This window comes from Carcharodon carcharias, chromosome 16, assembly GCF_017639515.1.
Source record: "Carcharodon carcharias isolate sCarCar2 chromosome 16, sCarCar2.pri, whole genome shotgun sequence".
Lineage (NCBI taxonomy): Eukaryota > Metazoa > Chordata > Chondrichthyes > Lamniformes > Lamnidae > Carcharodon > Carcharodon carcharias.
In genome coordinates this window covers 12,553,229-12,566,105 of record NC_054482.1, presented here as the reverse complement: position 1 = coordinate 12,566,105, position 12,877 = coordinate 12,553,229, and the positions used below count along the sequence as shown (strand labels likewise).

At 44.0% G+C, this 12,877-nt stretch overlaps 1 protein-coding gene across 1 annotated transcript in view; it reads right to left on the bottom strand.

The window, feature by feature from the left end:
• ddr2a (discoidin domain receptor tyrosine kinase 2a) overlaps positions 1-12,877 on the bottom strand; it is a 174,823-nt gene that overhangs the window by 132,621 nt on the left and 29,325 nt on the right. Inside the window, exon 2 of the mRNA XM_041208395.1 lies at positions 5,681-5,823. The gene's annotated coding sequence lies outside the window, so the exon portion shown is untranslated. The remainder of the gene's footprint in view (positions 1-5,680; positions 5,824-12,877) is intronic.

Genomic DNA, 12,877 nt, shown 5'->3' with positions numbered 1-12,877 from the left:
AAGTCAATTGATTACTTACTGGGCTGGGCCTTAACAGGCCTTTTAATTGTCAGTGGATGCGCTGCCGACTCCTGCGCGCACCCGGCGACCGAAATATCGTGTGAGTGTGCAATGACGTCGGGGCATTCACCTGATGTCATCGCGCGTCATTTTATGCTCAGTCAGGTCGGGTGCGCCAGCCAAGCTAAAACTTTTACCCCTGGAGTTGAACCTTCCTGGTTAACAGCTCTCGGTCCCTCATTAGAAAACACATTGCATCTTTTCTTCCCTTTCTTCTGAACATGATGGTGCTGATGCAGTTTCGGGTGGCAGTTAAGCAGAGAAAAGTTGCATGGAAGGGGGTGGAATGCGCAGGGCTTCCAGTTAGGGCTCAGGTTACTAATCCATTATTATTTTAATATTAGAAGAGCTTCCACAGGTGCCTGGCTCCACACTGACAGTGACTGACTCCTCCAGCAAGTCTGGCCTATGCTGCTGCCAATTCAAAAATTATGGCCCGTGTCGTTTATAGTGGCATAAAAAGTTAGATTTCAGCAGGAATCAGACCTCCCTTTCCCCCCATAAAATGCAGTGTAAAAACTACTGGGTTGACCGAGTATCTTTCCTCAACTCATTTCCTGGGAAAGTTCAAATAGAACAAATTTCATCAGAATCCAATTTACCCTTTGCACGCTAATACAGTCTGCTCTCTGAAGTACAAATCTGGTTCTAAACTGCTATTTTTTTTTCAGATTGCTTCTTAGGATGAGGGAGTTACTGGCAGGGCTGACATTTATTACTCATAACACTTTGCCAGGCCACTCCAGAAGGCAGTTAAGAGTCAACCGTTACTGGTGTGGGATTGGAGACACATATGATCCAGCCTGGATGAGAACACAGGTTTCCTTGGGGGCGATAGTAAATCAGTTGGGTTTTTCTGACAGCCTGATAGCTTCATGGCCACTTTTAGTGATGCCAGCTTTTTATTTCCAGGTTGTTTTATTGTTCTGACCTATTACATTAAAGAGGAATATCACTGCCCAAATTTATTATCAGAAACCCAATTAAGAAATCTCTCAACAGCAAAAAATTGTGAAGCTAGAAGGAAAAGCATAACTGAAAAATAAGTGGCAAAAACTGTCTAACAATGTGCGCACAGATCTACTTTTACAATTACTCAGTATTGTGGAGGAGAGTTCAGAATCTGCTTGTATAGTTTTAACAAAAGTGATGTTTAAGAAAGTACAGTGCCCCTAGTAACGGGGAGTTGTGTGCTGAAGAAAATGCAATGTGAAATATTCAGATCAAACCATTTAGGTAGGAGACTCACACTCACTGTAGTCTGTCAAAGCAATAAAAAAAGCACATTTTTTTTATAGCACCTTTCACAACCTCCGGACGTCCAAAAGTTCTTTACAGTCAATGAAGTATTTTGAAGTAATGTAGGATACAAGGCATTCATTTTACATGGAGCAGGCTCTCACAAACAGCAATGTGATAATGAGCAGATAATCTGTGTAACTGATATTGATTGAGGTATATATATTGGCTAAGACATTGGAGAGAACTCCCCTACTCTTCTTTGAACAGTGATGTGGATCTTATATCTGAGAGGGTAGAAAGGAATGCGCTTTAACATCTCACCTGGAAGATGGTGCCTCTGACAGGGGAGCAATCTTTCAGTAGTGCATTGGAGTGTCAGCCTAGGTTTGAATTCAAGCGTCTGGAGTAGAACTTGAACTCACAACCTTCTGACTCAAAGGCAAGTATGCTGCCTACTGAGCCACAGGTTGCAAAAATAGTGATATCTTCAGTTCACCTGTGACGTGCTTGGATATAAGAATTCTTTGACTAGATGTAACCTTTTGTTATCTGCAGCATCCCAATAATTTGGAGTTCTTCATTCAATGCCTTTTTGTAGCCCTCCCTAACAGTTGAAATGAGATCGGTCCACCTTACAATGAATACTGTAGACAAGATGAGCTATTTATTAACCAGAACTTGCAACTTCCAGCATGATATAAGATGCAGATACATCATCCCATGTTAAAATTTAAAAAATGGAGTTGAAAATAGTTTTAGATTTAATTAAATCCAGATCATGACTGAAACATTTAAAAAAACTAAAAGAAAATCATTTTCCCTCCCTCTTATCTCACCTGGGTGCAGGTGATTGTTGCCTTCTAGTGCTTTAAATGTGTGAACCTAAATAGTGGCTATAAGTTGGCTATTCAACTGTAGTAGGCATCACAGCCAAATCTAATCCTAACAACAAGAGACTTAAAAATTTTCTGGATGGCAACCAGGATTGGCAACCCTGATTGATGTTTACCTCTGCAATCCCAGGTACTGCTAGGTCAATTCAGCATTCCTACTTGCAATCGGTCTATTCAAGTTTACCAAACATCCTGCGAGGGAGACACTAGGCAGTGCCATCAACTGAGCGACAGCCTGAGCCCAACATGATAAACTATATTCTAGATAAATTTATGAAAGGAAGCAGAAGATATCACCCAGTTATGAATTGCACCCATACACCAAAGCAGTTACTGCCACCTCATCTGCCTTATCTGTTCCAATAAACAGTAGGACTTGTGGCAAACTTGGTGCAATGACATCAGGAACAATTGCCCAGCCAAAGTTTCCATTATGTGAGCTGCAGCGACCTCATGGTAGAAGATTTTATAGGTGTCTTTGCTGCCTGCGCAATGAAGTTAAGGTTCAGAATGATGGATTCCTGCTGGTTTTCAGCGAGTATGTAACCTGGCTAGTTATAACTGCCCACCCACCTGGTTTTTGCTGGCTGGAGCGTCTTACAGTCAACAAACATTGATGGTAATTCCTCTTTAAAAGAAAATATAATTAAAGGACAAATTCAGAGAACTGAGGAAGCCTATGATTGGAATAACTCTTTACATGTTGAAGTATTTTGGGCGTTACGATAACTGATGTTGCAGAAATAAAGCATATTTTAAAATAGAGCAAACACTTCTAGCACGCCAAACAGTGAAGCCTGCCTATTTCTAAATGACATTGATGGACTCCTGAGCGATAGATCATGAGGGCAAATGGCATTAATCAAAATGTCACTTGCAGCTGGATGTATGGGCAAAGTTTCAGGGAATGTTAAGCTTCAAAATAATTTTGATTGTGTTGAAAGGGACTTCCGAACAAAAACAATTATTTTGCTAGGTTCCATTTGACTTGCAACAGAGTGTGTTCTGACTCAGATAAACATTGTGCCATGATTAGGAATAAAACCATATGATGGCTGCATTTCATAATAAAGGAAGAGGCAAGCACTTTGAGACCCAAAATTATATTTTTACTGGATTCCATTTATCATGTAACAGAGTGTTCTCCTGACTGAAGATAAACATTATGCAACAGAATATTGTGCAATGGAGTCATTCTCATAAGCAGGAATGAACACAGTTGGGTGAGTTTGAATAGAGATGCAATGGTCAGAGTCCAAATCCAGTTGCAAGCTGCTTGGATGTTTTCTGTTACTTAGATCTCTGAAATGGAAGCTTGTGCAAAACAAATTGTATCTTGCTGTCAGCAGTGCAATACAAAATTGGCTTGGAAGTGTCTTTGGCTGGCTTAATTGGTCAAGAAAGCTGAGAATTACAGATCGAGGTGATCTCCTAAGAAAAATAAACCAGTTTCCAGTTCCTGATCATAGTAAGAACCCCTGCTGCGAGGTGCATGTATTCAAACATTGGGGTGGGATAGGTTTGGCCTCACCTTTGTTACTGCATATTTTCTCCAGTAGACAGTAACTTACTAACACAAGAAATGTACATTTTGGTAAAGTATTGGAGGGCAGCTATAGCACCTGTAGAACTGTAGCAGGAGGCAAGATGGGGAGACAATTGGCATAGAAAATTGACTTGGTATTGCAAATATGAGGGGGGTTATGTACGTGTTCAAGTACATATATATCAATCAAATACATCTGTGTTAGGAATCCTAAAAAATGGGAGAATTAGGAACCGTGAAATTGGTTTATTGCAGTTCTTGCCTTAGGAAAAGATTTTGTCCACATCAAGCTTTTTTGCATCAAGTATCATCAGTTTTGTGGAAGACTGTACAGAATTATTTAATCACTCCAGAACACAAGAATACAAGAATTAGGAGCAAGAGTCAGCCATTCGGCCCCTCAAACCTGCTCTGCCGTTCCATAAGATCATGGCTGATGTGATTGTGGCCTCAACTCCACTTCCCTGCCTGGCCTCCATAACCCTTGACTTCATTGTCGATCAAAAATCTAACTCAGCCTTGAATATATTCAATGGCCTAGCCTTCACTGTTCTCTGGGGAAGAGAATTCCACAGACTAATGACCCTCTGAAAGAAAAAAATTCTCCTCATCTCACCCTTAAATGGGAGACCCCTAATTTTCAACTTGTGTCCAATAGTTCTAGACTTCCTCGCAATGCTCTCAGCATCCACCCTGTCAAGTCCTCTCAGGATCTTATATGTCTCAGATATCAGAAACATGGTTTTGAAACAAAAGAACATCCTTTCGCGTCACATGGGAAAGTACAAGAGATGACAAATCAATTAAGCTCAAAGGAGAATGTACTTGTGACTCAACTCTCCAACACAAAGGATTAAACACATTCATTACTTCATTGTAAAGGTGGAAAAGTAATATCTCTAAATTCCCGAGCAGAATGGGGTAATGGGAGAAGAGATTGGCTGAATGCAAAATGTAGAGGATGTCATGATTAGTGTCTATAATGTTATTGGAAATTATTTTTAAATTGGTATTGTAGTAGGGCCTGTATCTATGCATGTATCTGTGTGTGGCTTAATTGGATTAAAGCCATCTGGCTTAATTGGATTAAAGCCATCTAGGGTGCTTTGATGTATAATAGCTTTGAGATGTTAATTAGATAAACGTAAGTAAGTTAAAAGGTAAAGTACAATTTGCATTTTTAAATAAACCATTCAAAAGAATGGGTGAAATCTTGCATCTAACTGGGAGACACCAAGCAATGGGTTTATATTACTAATAAAATCAGTGGGATGAAAATATTATTGTTAGGAGAGGTAAAATTAAAACCTTAGTAATACACTGGAAAATTTACATTCAAAGGGGAAGCTAGGTATAAACAGAAAGGGGTTTGTGGGTAAGTCAGAGGCATTTAAGATCTAACCAGCCTGTAAATCTGTGTCTGCAAAGAAACCAAACTGCAAGGAACCTCATTTTGAATTTGAAAGGTCAAATGTGCTTTGTCTGGTGTCTCTTTAAAGTTTATGGGCTATTGGTGCCTTGGTGAAGATTTGCATGGGAGTGATTAATTTGGGGATTTGTTTAAAAGTTATTATGGTAACAATCTGTAGATATGTGTATGTGTTTAATTTGTTGTTAATTGAATAAATGTTTAATTTAGGTTTATATAGAAAACCTTTGGAAGACTCGGTGGTCTTACTCCTGAAATCAGAGCTGCATCTCAAACATACCAATTGAAAATATAGATTATGACAGTTTTTTAAGTTTCCGTCTAGGATTTAAACAACTCAGTCTTTACCAACTGCTGTGTCATAACAGGGAATCATCATCACACAGCCTGTGATTGAGCAACAGAGCTGCTTTCACACTTAGATTGAACCTATAACAGTGATTTTTCTGCAGCGCAATACTATTGAAGGTGAACAATACACATGGCATACAGCTTTTTTTTTTTACTTACGTTGGGTGATCTTTACTTGTTAGAGAACCATCCTGTTCTTTAGGCCCCTGTTTATCATTTACCTCCAGCGCTAGGGTCTTTGATACAGTGGACTGCCAATTTTGGTGCCTTTCTTCTGAAAGGAGTCAGCAATGTTGGAAATACTAAAGTTAAAACAAAAGAAAATGACCAAAATAAGTGCAATATCTGGTTTGCAATTGAAACGTGATACAATCCTGAAGCTCCAAAGGAACAGATTTATTTTTTATTTCCTCCCTTTGATTTGCTGCAGGCGAGGTGATTTGCTCAGCTCATCCACTTAACTTTAGTTCACTATGTTGTATGATATTTCTAGAAAATAACAGTCCTGGGGATAAATGACTTGTCCAAATTATATGCACTTGTCATAGCAAAAGAAATTCATATTAAACATTATCCATGAATTTAAGAGGGGCTTTCTACATCAGCAATCTCTGCTTATGCCAGGAGTGCAAAATTGGGAAATGGTCTATCCTGAACCTATGATTTTCTGACCAAGGTTTTTTTTTGAAAAGATGAAGTCCAGGTATACCATGAGATTATTTACCTAACCATGACTATTAGTAGATTTCACATTGCCAGGAATGCAAAAAGATAGCCCCAGAACCAGACTAGCAGGATGTTTCACTGATAAGGGTGCACTAAAGGAAAAAGAAGGATATGTTACTTCTGTAGCACCTTTCACAACCTCTGAACATCTTAAACTCCACAGCCAATTAAATACCTTTCTCAAGTGTAGTCTCTGTTCTAATGTAGAAAATGTTGTGTTTTTATAGTGATATAAAGGCACCAATCACTCATAAAACGATTGGGTAAACACGCTGTGGGTTCATTTATTGAGACTGGACACTTGAGAACAGATATACATGGGTATAAAGTTTGAAGACACCAGCAGCAGAGCTGTCTGAGTGTCCGTGTGTGCTCTGCATAAAAGCAAAAGTGAAACTAAAACTTGATTGCATGACATATGTCCTTTCAAGTGATGTTATGTTGCAATTCCTTAAAGGTATATTGAAACAGGAAATGCGACAGCCAATTTGTGTACAGCAAGGCCCCATAAACAACAATGTGAAAATGATTAAATAATCTGCTTTGGTGATGTTGATTGAGGGATAAAAATTGGACTGGGCACAGCAAGAACTCCTCTCCTGCTTTTCCAATGGTGCCATGAAATCATTTACGCTCTCCCGAGAGGACAGATTAGGCCTCAATCTGTCTCACCTGAAATTTGGCACCTTCAGCAGACCAACACTCCCTTAGTACTGCACTGATGAGTCAGCCCAAATTATGAGTTTAAGTCTCTAGAGTCAAACTTGAACTCACAACCTTCTAACTCATTGGTGACAGCGTTATCTCTAAGCCACAGCTGATAAAATTAAGCTTGTTAAAGGGCACGAAAACTTCTCTTTTGCAATTGAATTTGAATTTGAAAGAACAGTTTGTTCTGAGCTTTAAAATTGCTTTGATATGATTTCTTGGCATTTTAGAACGGTTAAGATAGTCATCACTGTGATTATGAAAGTGGCTGTCAGTGAAGTACAGATCAGAATTGTGGGATGAATTTTGAGAAAACTTTAACACTTGTTTAGATCAGAGTCACAGGCTGATTTATGGAGCATAAGGAGATCATTCAGCCCATCGAGTCTATGCTGGCTCTCTGTGGAGCAATCCAGTCAGTCCAATTCCTCTGTTCTACCCCTGTGACCCTACAAGTTTATTTCCCTCAAGTGCCCATCCAATTTGCTTTTGAAATCATTAATCGTCTCTGCTTCCACCACCCTCAAGGGCAGTGAGTTCCATACATTAAAAAAACGTCTCCCTCACTTTCTCCCTGCATCGCTTGTCCAAAATCATAAATCTGCATTCCCTAGTCCTTGTTCAATCAGGTAATGGGGACAGTTTTCCTTGTATACCTTATCCAAACATAATCTTGTATGCCTCTAGCAAATCTCCCCTCCATCCCCTTTGCTGTAAGGAGAACAACCTCAGCTTCTGCAACCTAACCTTTTAACTAAGCCACCCCCCCCACCCCATATTCCTGGAAACATTCTGGTAAACTTCTTCTGCACCCCCCAAGAAGCCTCACATCCTTCATAAGTGTGTTACCAGAACTGGATGCTTTATTTGGGGGTCTACCCAGAGCTTTTTAAAAATATCAGCATATTGTCCCTGCTTTTGTACTTAATGCCTCTATTTATGAGGCCCAGGATCTCATATACTTTGCTAACCACTCTCTCAGTACATCCTGCCATCTTCAAAGATATATGCACCTGAACCCCCGGGTCCCTCTGTTCCTGTATACTTCAGAATGTGACAATAAGTCTATTTGGTCTTTTTCTATCCCTTCTGCCAAAATGCATAAACTCACACTTTTCTGTATTAAATTCCATCTAGCACTTGTCTGCCATTCTGCTCATCTATCTACATCCAGTTGCCGCCAATTGGTATCATCCTCACTGTTTGCCATTCCATGTTTGGTCTCATCAGCAAATTTTGAAATTTTACACTGTATTCCAACATCCAAGTAATATTTATCTATCAAAAAAGCAGTGGTCCTAGCACAGACCCTTGAGGGACACCACTGTCTACCTGAAAAATAACCATTGGCCATGACTCACTGTTTTCTGTCCCTAAGCCATTTTTTAAATTCAACTTGACACAGACCCTCCTATTCCATGAGCTATAATTTTGTTAAGCGGTCTTTTATGTGGTACCTTGTCAAACGCTTTCTTAAAATCTATACAGACAACACTGCTTTCCCTTCAACAACTTTTTATATTATTTCATCAAAAAATTCAATTGGATTAGCCAAGCATGATCTGCCTTTTACTAATCTGCACTGGCTCTCCTTATTTAACTCAAACCCTTCAAGTGCTTGTTGACTTTTTCCCCTGAAAATCTTACCCACCACTGATGTTAAACTAACTGACCTGTAGTTGCTGCCCCTTATTCAAGAAAGGGTGTAAGGATATCATGTTTGCCATTCTTCAATCCTCAGGACCTCCCTGCATCTAGGGAAGATTGGATGATTACGGTAAGCCCTTTCTCTCCGTCCCTACTTCATTTAGCAACCTGGGATGTAAGCCATCTGGACCAGGTGACTTCCACTCGAGCAGAGCCAGCCTCTTCAGTACCTCCTGCCTCAGTCTATCCAAAACCTCCGCCATCTCCACTTCTGCTAATATTTTGTCAGATTCCTCTTCCTTAGTAAACACCTGTACAAAGTTCTCTTAGTATTAAGTATTCTAACCTTTCTGTGCCTCTAAGCATATATCACCTGTTTATCTCCAACAGGACCCACTCTGCCTCATACTTTGGTTTTGGAGTTCCCTTTTATGTTGACTATCATTGTATTCTCTTATCCTCTCTTTGCCAGTCTATTTACCTTTCCAATTCCCCATGCAACTTATTGGGTGGAATCATCCCAGCTTTGCACTAAGTGCGGCAGTAGGTGGGTAAAATGATGTTTTACCCGCTTGCCATAATGGCGGGCTTTTACGCGATATCTCCCCAAACCCACCACATTATGCACACCCGGGAAACATGCCATTTCCATGGCGGCCAGGCACTCATTCGCCCACCTGCCATCACCTCACTGCTTCACCACGCCGGGTGCCACATTTAAGGTCCAGCCGCAAGCACATATCTCAGTGCTTCCAGGCCACGACTGCTGCACGGAAGATATGGCCCTGAAACTGAATACTGCAGGCCCCAGGTTCAGCAACACGCCCCTTGAGCGCCTTTTGGATGCAGGGGAGGCCTGCCTTGATGTTCTCTATTCCCACTCTGGCCGCAGGATGGGCAGCAACAGCACTAACCTGGCTTGGGAGATGGTGGCAGCGGTGGTCAGCGCCAACACCCTGAAAAAGAGGACAGTCACCCAGTGCCGCAAGAGGATGAATGATCTCCTCCATTCTGCCAGGGTGGGTCACTCTTCTCATCACTCTCAAATCACAAACTCACAAACCCATTGCACGTCCACACTGATCTCACTCACCGCCGGTTCAAGGGACATCACCTTTCACACTCACCTTCATTGTCCTTAGCCCGTCCACGGGACAACTCACCACCCACACAGGCCAGGTATACTTATAATCTGGCCTGACAGGTGTCCTACTTACACATTCTCCATCTCTATTCATGTAGGACAAGCTGACACACAACAAGAGGGAGAGGTCACAGACAGTGGCAGAGTGCCCGAACATCAAAGTTCTCAGAATTTGGAAACAGAGCCATCCAGCTGGCCGGCGATGACCAGGACTGGTCCAGTGCTGATGATGAGGTCGTCAGTGCTCTACCAAGTGAGGGCTCAGCATCATCCATCAGACAACCATGCTGTGACTGATGTGTCCTGATTCACAGGCCACTGCCATCCACTAATTATCTCCCTTTCTTCCTCAGGCACATCTGGGAAACAGCTCATGGAATCCACCACACATGGCCTCAAATCAAGCCCTGAAGAAACCTCTGAACAGGAATCTGGAGGCACCCTCCCTGAGGTCCCGTCACAGCGCTCACCCACACCCTCCACCAGCACAGAGACACACACCTCAGTGGGACCTAGTTTTAGAGTAGCCCCAGGATCACAATCTGGTGAGCACATCACACTTTCTAATCCACAGCAGGCAGTGGCAGGGTCTTCCCAGGTCCCCGGCACTTGGAGGACTCCTGGAGGTCAGAAATTTGCTGAGTCCGAGTCAAGTGACGAACCTCTGGACTTGGTCATGTCTCCGTTGCTGGAGTTGCAAAGACAGCTTGGGAACATTTGGAAGTGATTCCGCTGCACTTCACAGATTGTGAGACAGGCTGGAGGATTCCATCCGCCTTCAGGCTGAGGTGATAGTGCCGGCAAGCAAAGGCACCGAGGTCAACACTGGCAGGATGGTGGCTGCTATGGAGGCCTTGGTCCAGGACGTCGCTCCTGCACTGCTGCGTGGGCTCAGCTCCATCGCTGATGCCATAGTTGGCCTCCAACAGTGTGTACATGAGAGGGGTGAGGGGCAGCTCGATCTCAATCCAGCTACCCCTACTCCTCGAGGAGTCATCCTGGCACCCGGGGCACCCACAGGGAGGAGGATCAGCAGGTGCACACTCTGGGCCCATCCATCCAGGTGACTTTGAGTGTGTCCGGCCCATCCAACTCCCCTCTTCCTGTGATCTCTGCAGCTCCAGCTCCACAGGCTAAGGAGGGTGCCACTTTCACACAGAAGAACCCCGAAAGCACACCGGGGCCCACCAAGCCTTGGCCCTTCAGAGGATGCCCAAGGTCATCACAGGCAGGGAGTCACAGTCAGCAGGCTGCCTCTACCTCCACTGTAGGTGTCCGGGGAGCACCAAGATTTAGTGGCAGGGTTAGTAAAGTTAAGGAGAATTAGTTGCACAGCCTGGGCATGGGTGTTAAACACTTGTACATACTGTGCACTACTGTCAATAAATTCCCAAAAATGTCTCCCTGCCTATGGCTCCTTGTTCTGATGAGCAGTTTTCTTGTCACTCAGATGTGAAACCTTTCTGCACAAGGTAAAGGCAGGTGTCTCAGTCCAGGGCCTCTTCCATGTTCCCTGTGCAGTCTTCAGACCACAGTGATGGTCCAGCCTCACACTCCCTGGAAACATTACAGATGCTGCACCTCAGCAGTGCTGGTCATTGCTGCCAGAATGTAGCGGGCAGGCACCAGAGAGTTCTCTCATTCTCTCGGTGTGCTCTCAGCACCTTTAAGGAGGGGCTGGCCCTCATCTTTTCAGCATCTGTGACCAGTAACACTGTGCTCTTGAAGGGCTCAGGTGCTGAAAGTGAACAAAGGATCAGGTGCTTCTAAAGTTTCATGACTGCGTCTCTATGATATGACTCTATTCACAGAGCACAAGCCAGACAGGAGTCAGACACTCTCAGAAACTATGTGAAAATTTATGGAGTGTCCTGACTGCATGTCATCATCATCCTCCTGTGATCAAGTGACTATTAGGGCCTCCACTGCATCTCCATGACAGGAGCATCTCAGTGGGTGTTCACGCTGCCACAAGCCAGATTGGAGTCAAACGTTCATAGATGCGATGTGAGGATCTATGTGGGCACCTCACTGCATGTCGTCATCATCCTCCACAACTCTAGCAGCTATGAGGGCCTCTCGTGTGCCCCTGCCTCATCTAGCCAGTGGGAGGGCCTCATCCCTGTCATCATCGCCTCCAAAGACCTCAATCCCATCCCTGTTAACGTCCTCCTCATCAGAGGAGGCGTGAAGCTCTTCCATCTCCTCCTCAGCCACCTCATCTCTACATTGCAGCAGTTTTAAAGGACGCAGCAGACGACAAAGATGTGTGACACCCTCTGTGGACTGTATTGCAGGGTCCAACCAGACTGGTCCAGGCACTGGAACTTCATCTGCAGCGTCCCGATGGTTTGCTGCACTAAGTTGTGAGCTGCTGCATGAGCCTCATTATAGCGCTGCTCTGTTGCACCCTGAGGCCGCCACACAGGTGTCTTCAGCCACAGCCTCTGTGGGTAGCCCTTGTCCCCGATGAGCCATCCCTGCTGCTTCAGTAGACCGTGGAGGACCCCAGGGATCTGTGACTGACTGAGAACTTAGGAGTCGTGCACACTCCCTGGAAACCATGCGCACACCTGCAGGTTGCGTTTCTGGTGGTTGCACACCAGCTGCACAACCTTGCGGTTGATGAAGTCCACCGAGTGTTGCGATGGAGATCTGAGCACCACATGACTGCAGTCGATCGCACCCTGCACCGTGGGAAACCCGAGACCTGAGTGAATCCAATCGCTCTTGCATCCTGGCTGTCCTGGTCCTGAGCAAAATGTTTAATGTTGTGTGTCCTTGCAAAGGTGGCATCCGTGACCTCATGGATGCAGTTGTGGGTGGAGGCTTGTTAGATCCCACAGAGGTCACCTGTGGAGCCCTGAAAGGAGACACTGGTGTGGAAATTGAGCGCCGCAGTCACTTTCACAGCCACTGGCAGTGGATGCCCTCCACGTCCCCGTGGCACCAAATCCTGCAGTATCTGGCAGCTGTGACCGACCAGTTCCCTGGACATGCGCAGTCTTCGGTGACGCTGGTTCTTGGTCATCTGCAGGAATGAAAGGCGGCGTCTGTAGACGTTTTGTTTGGTGCCAGCTCGCTGTGGCTCTAGGGCAGCGTGTGCAGGGGCCCCAGCTGCCCCTTCTTCC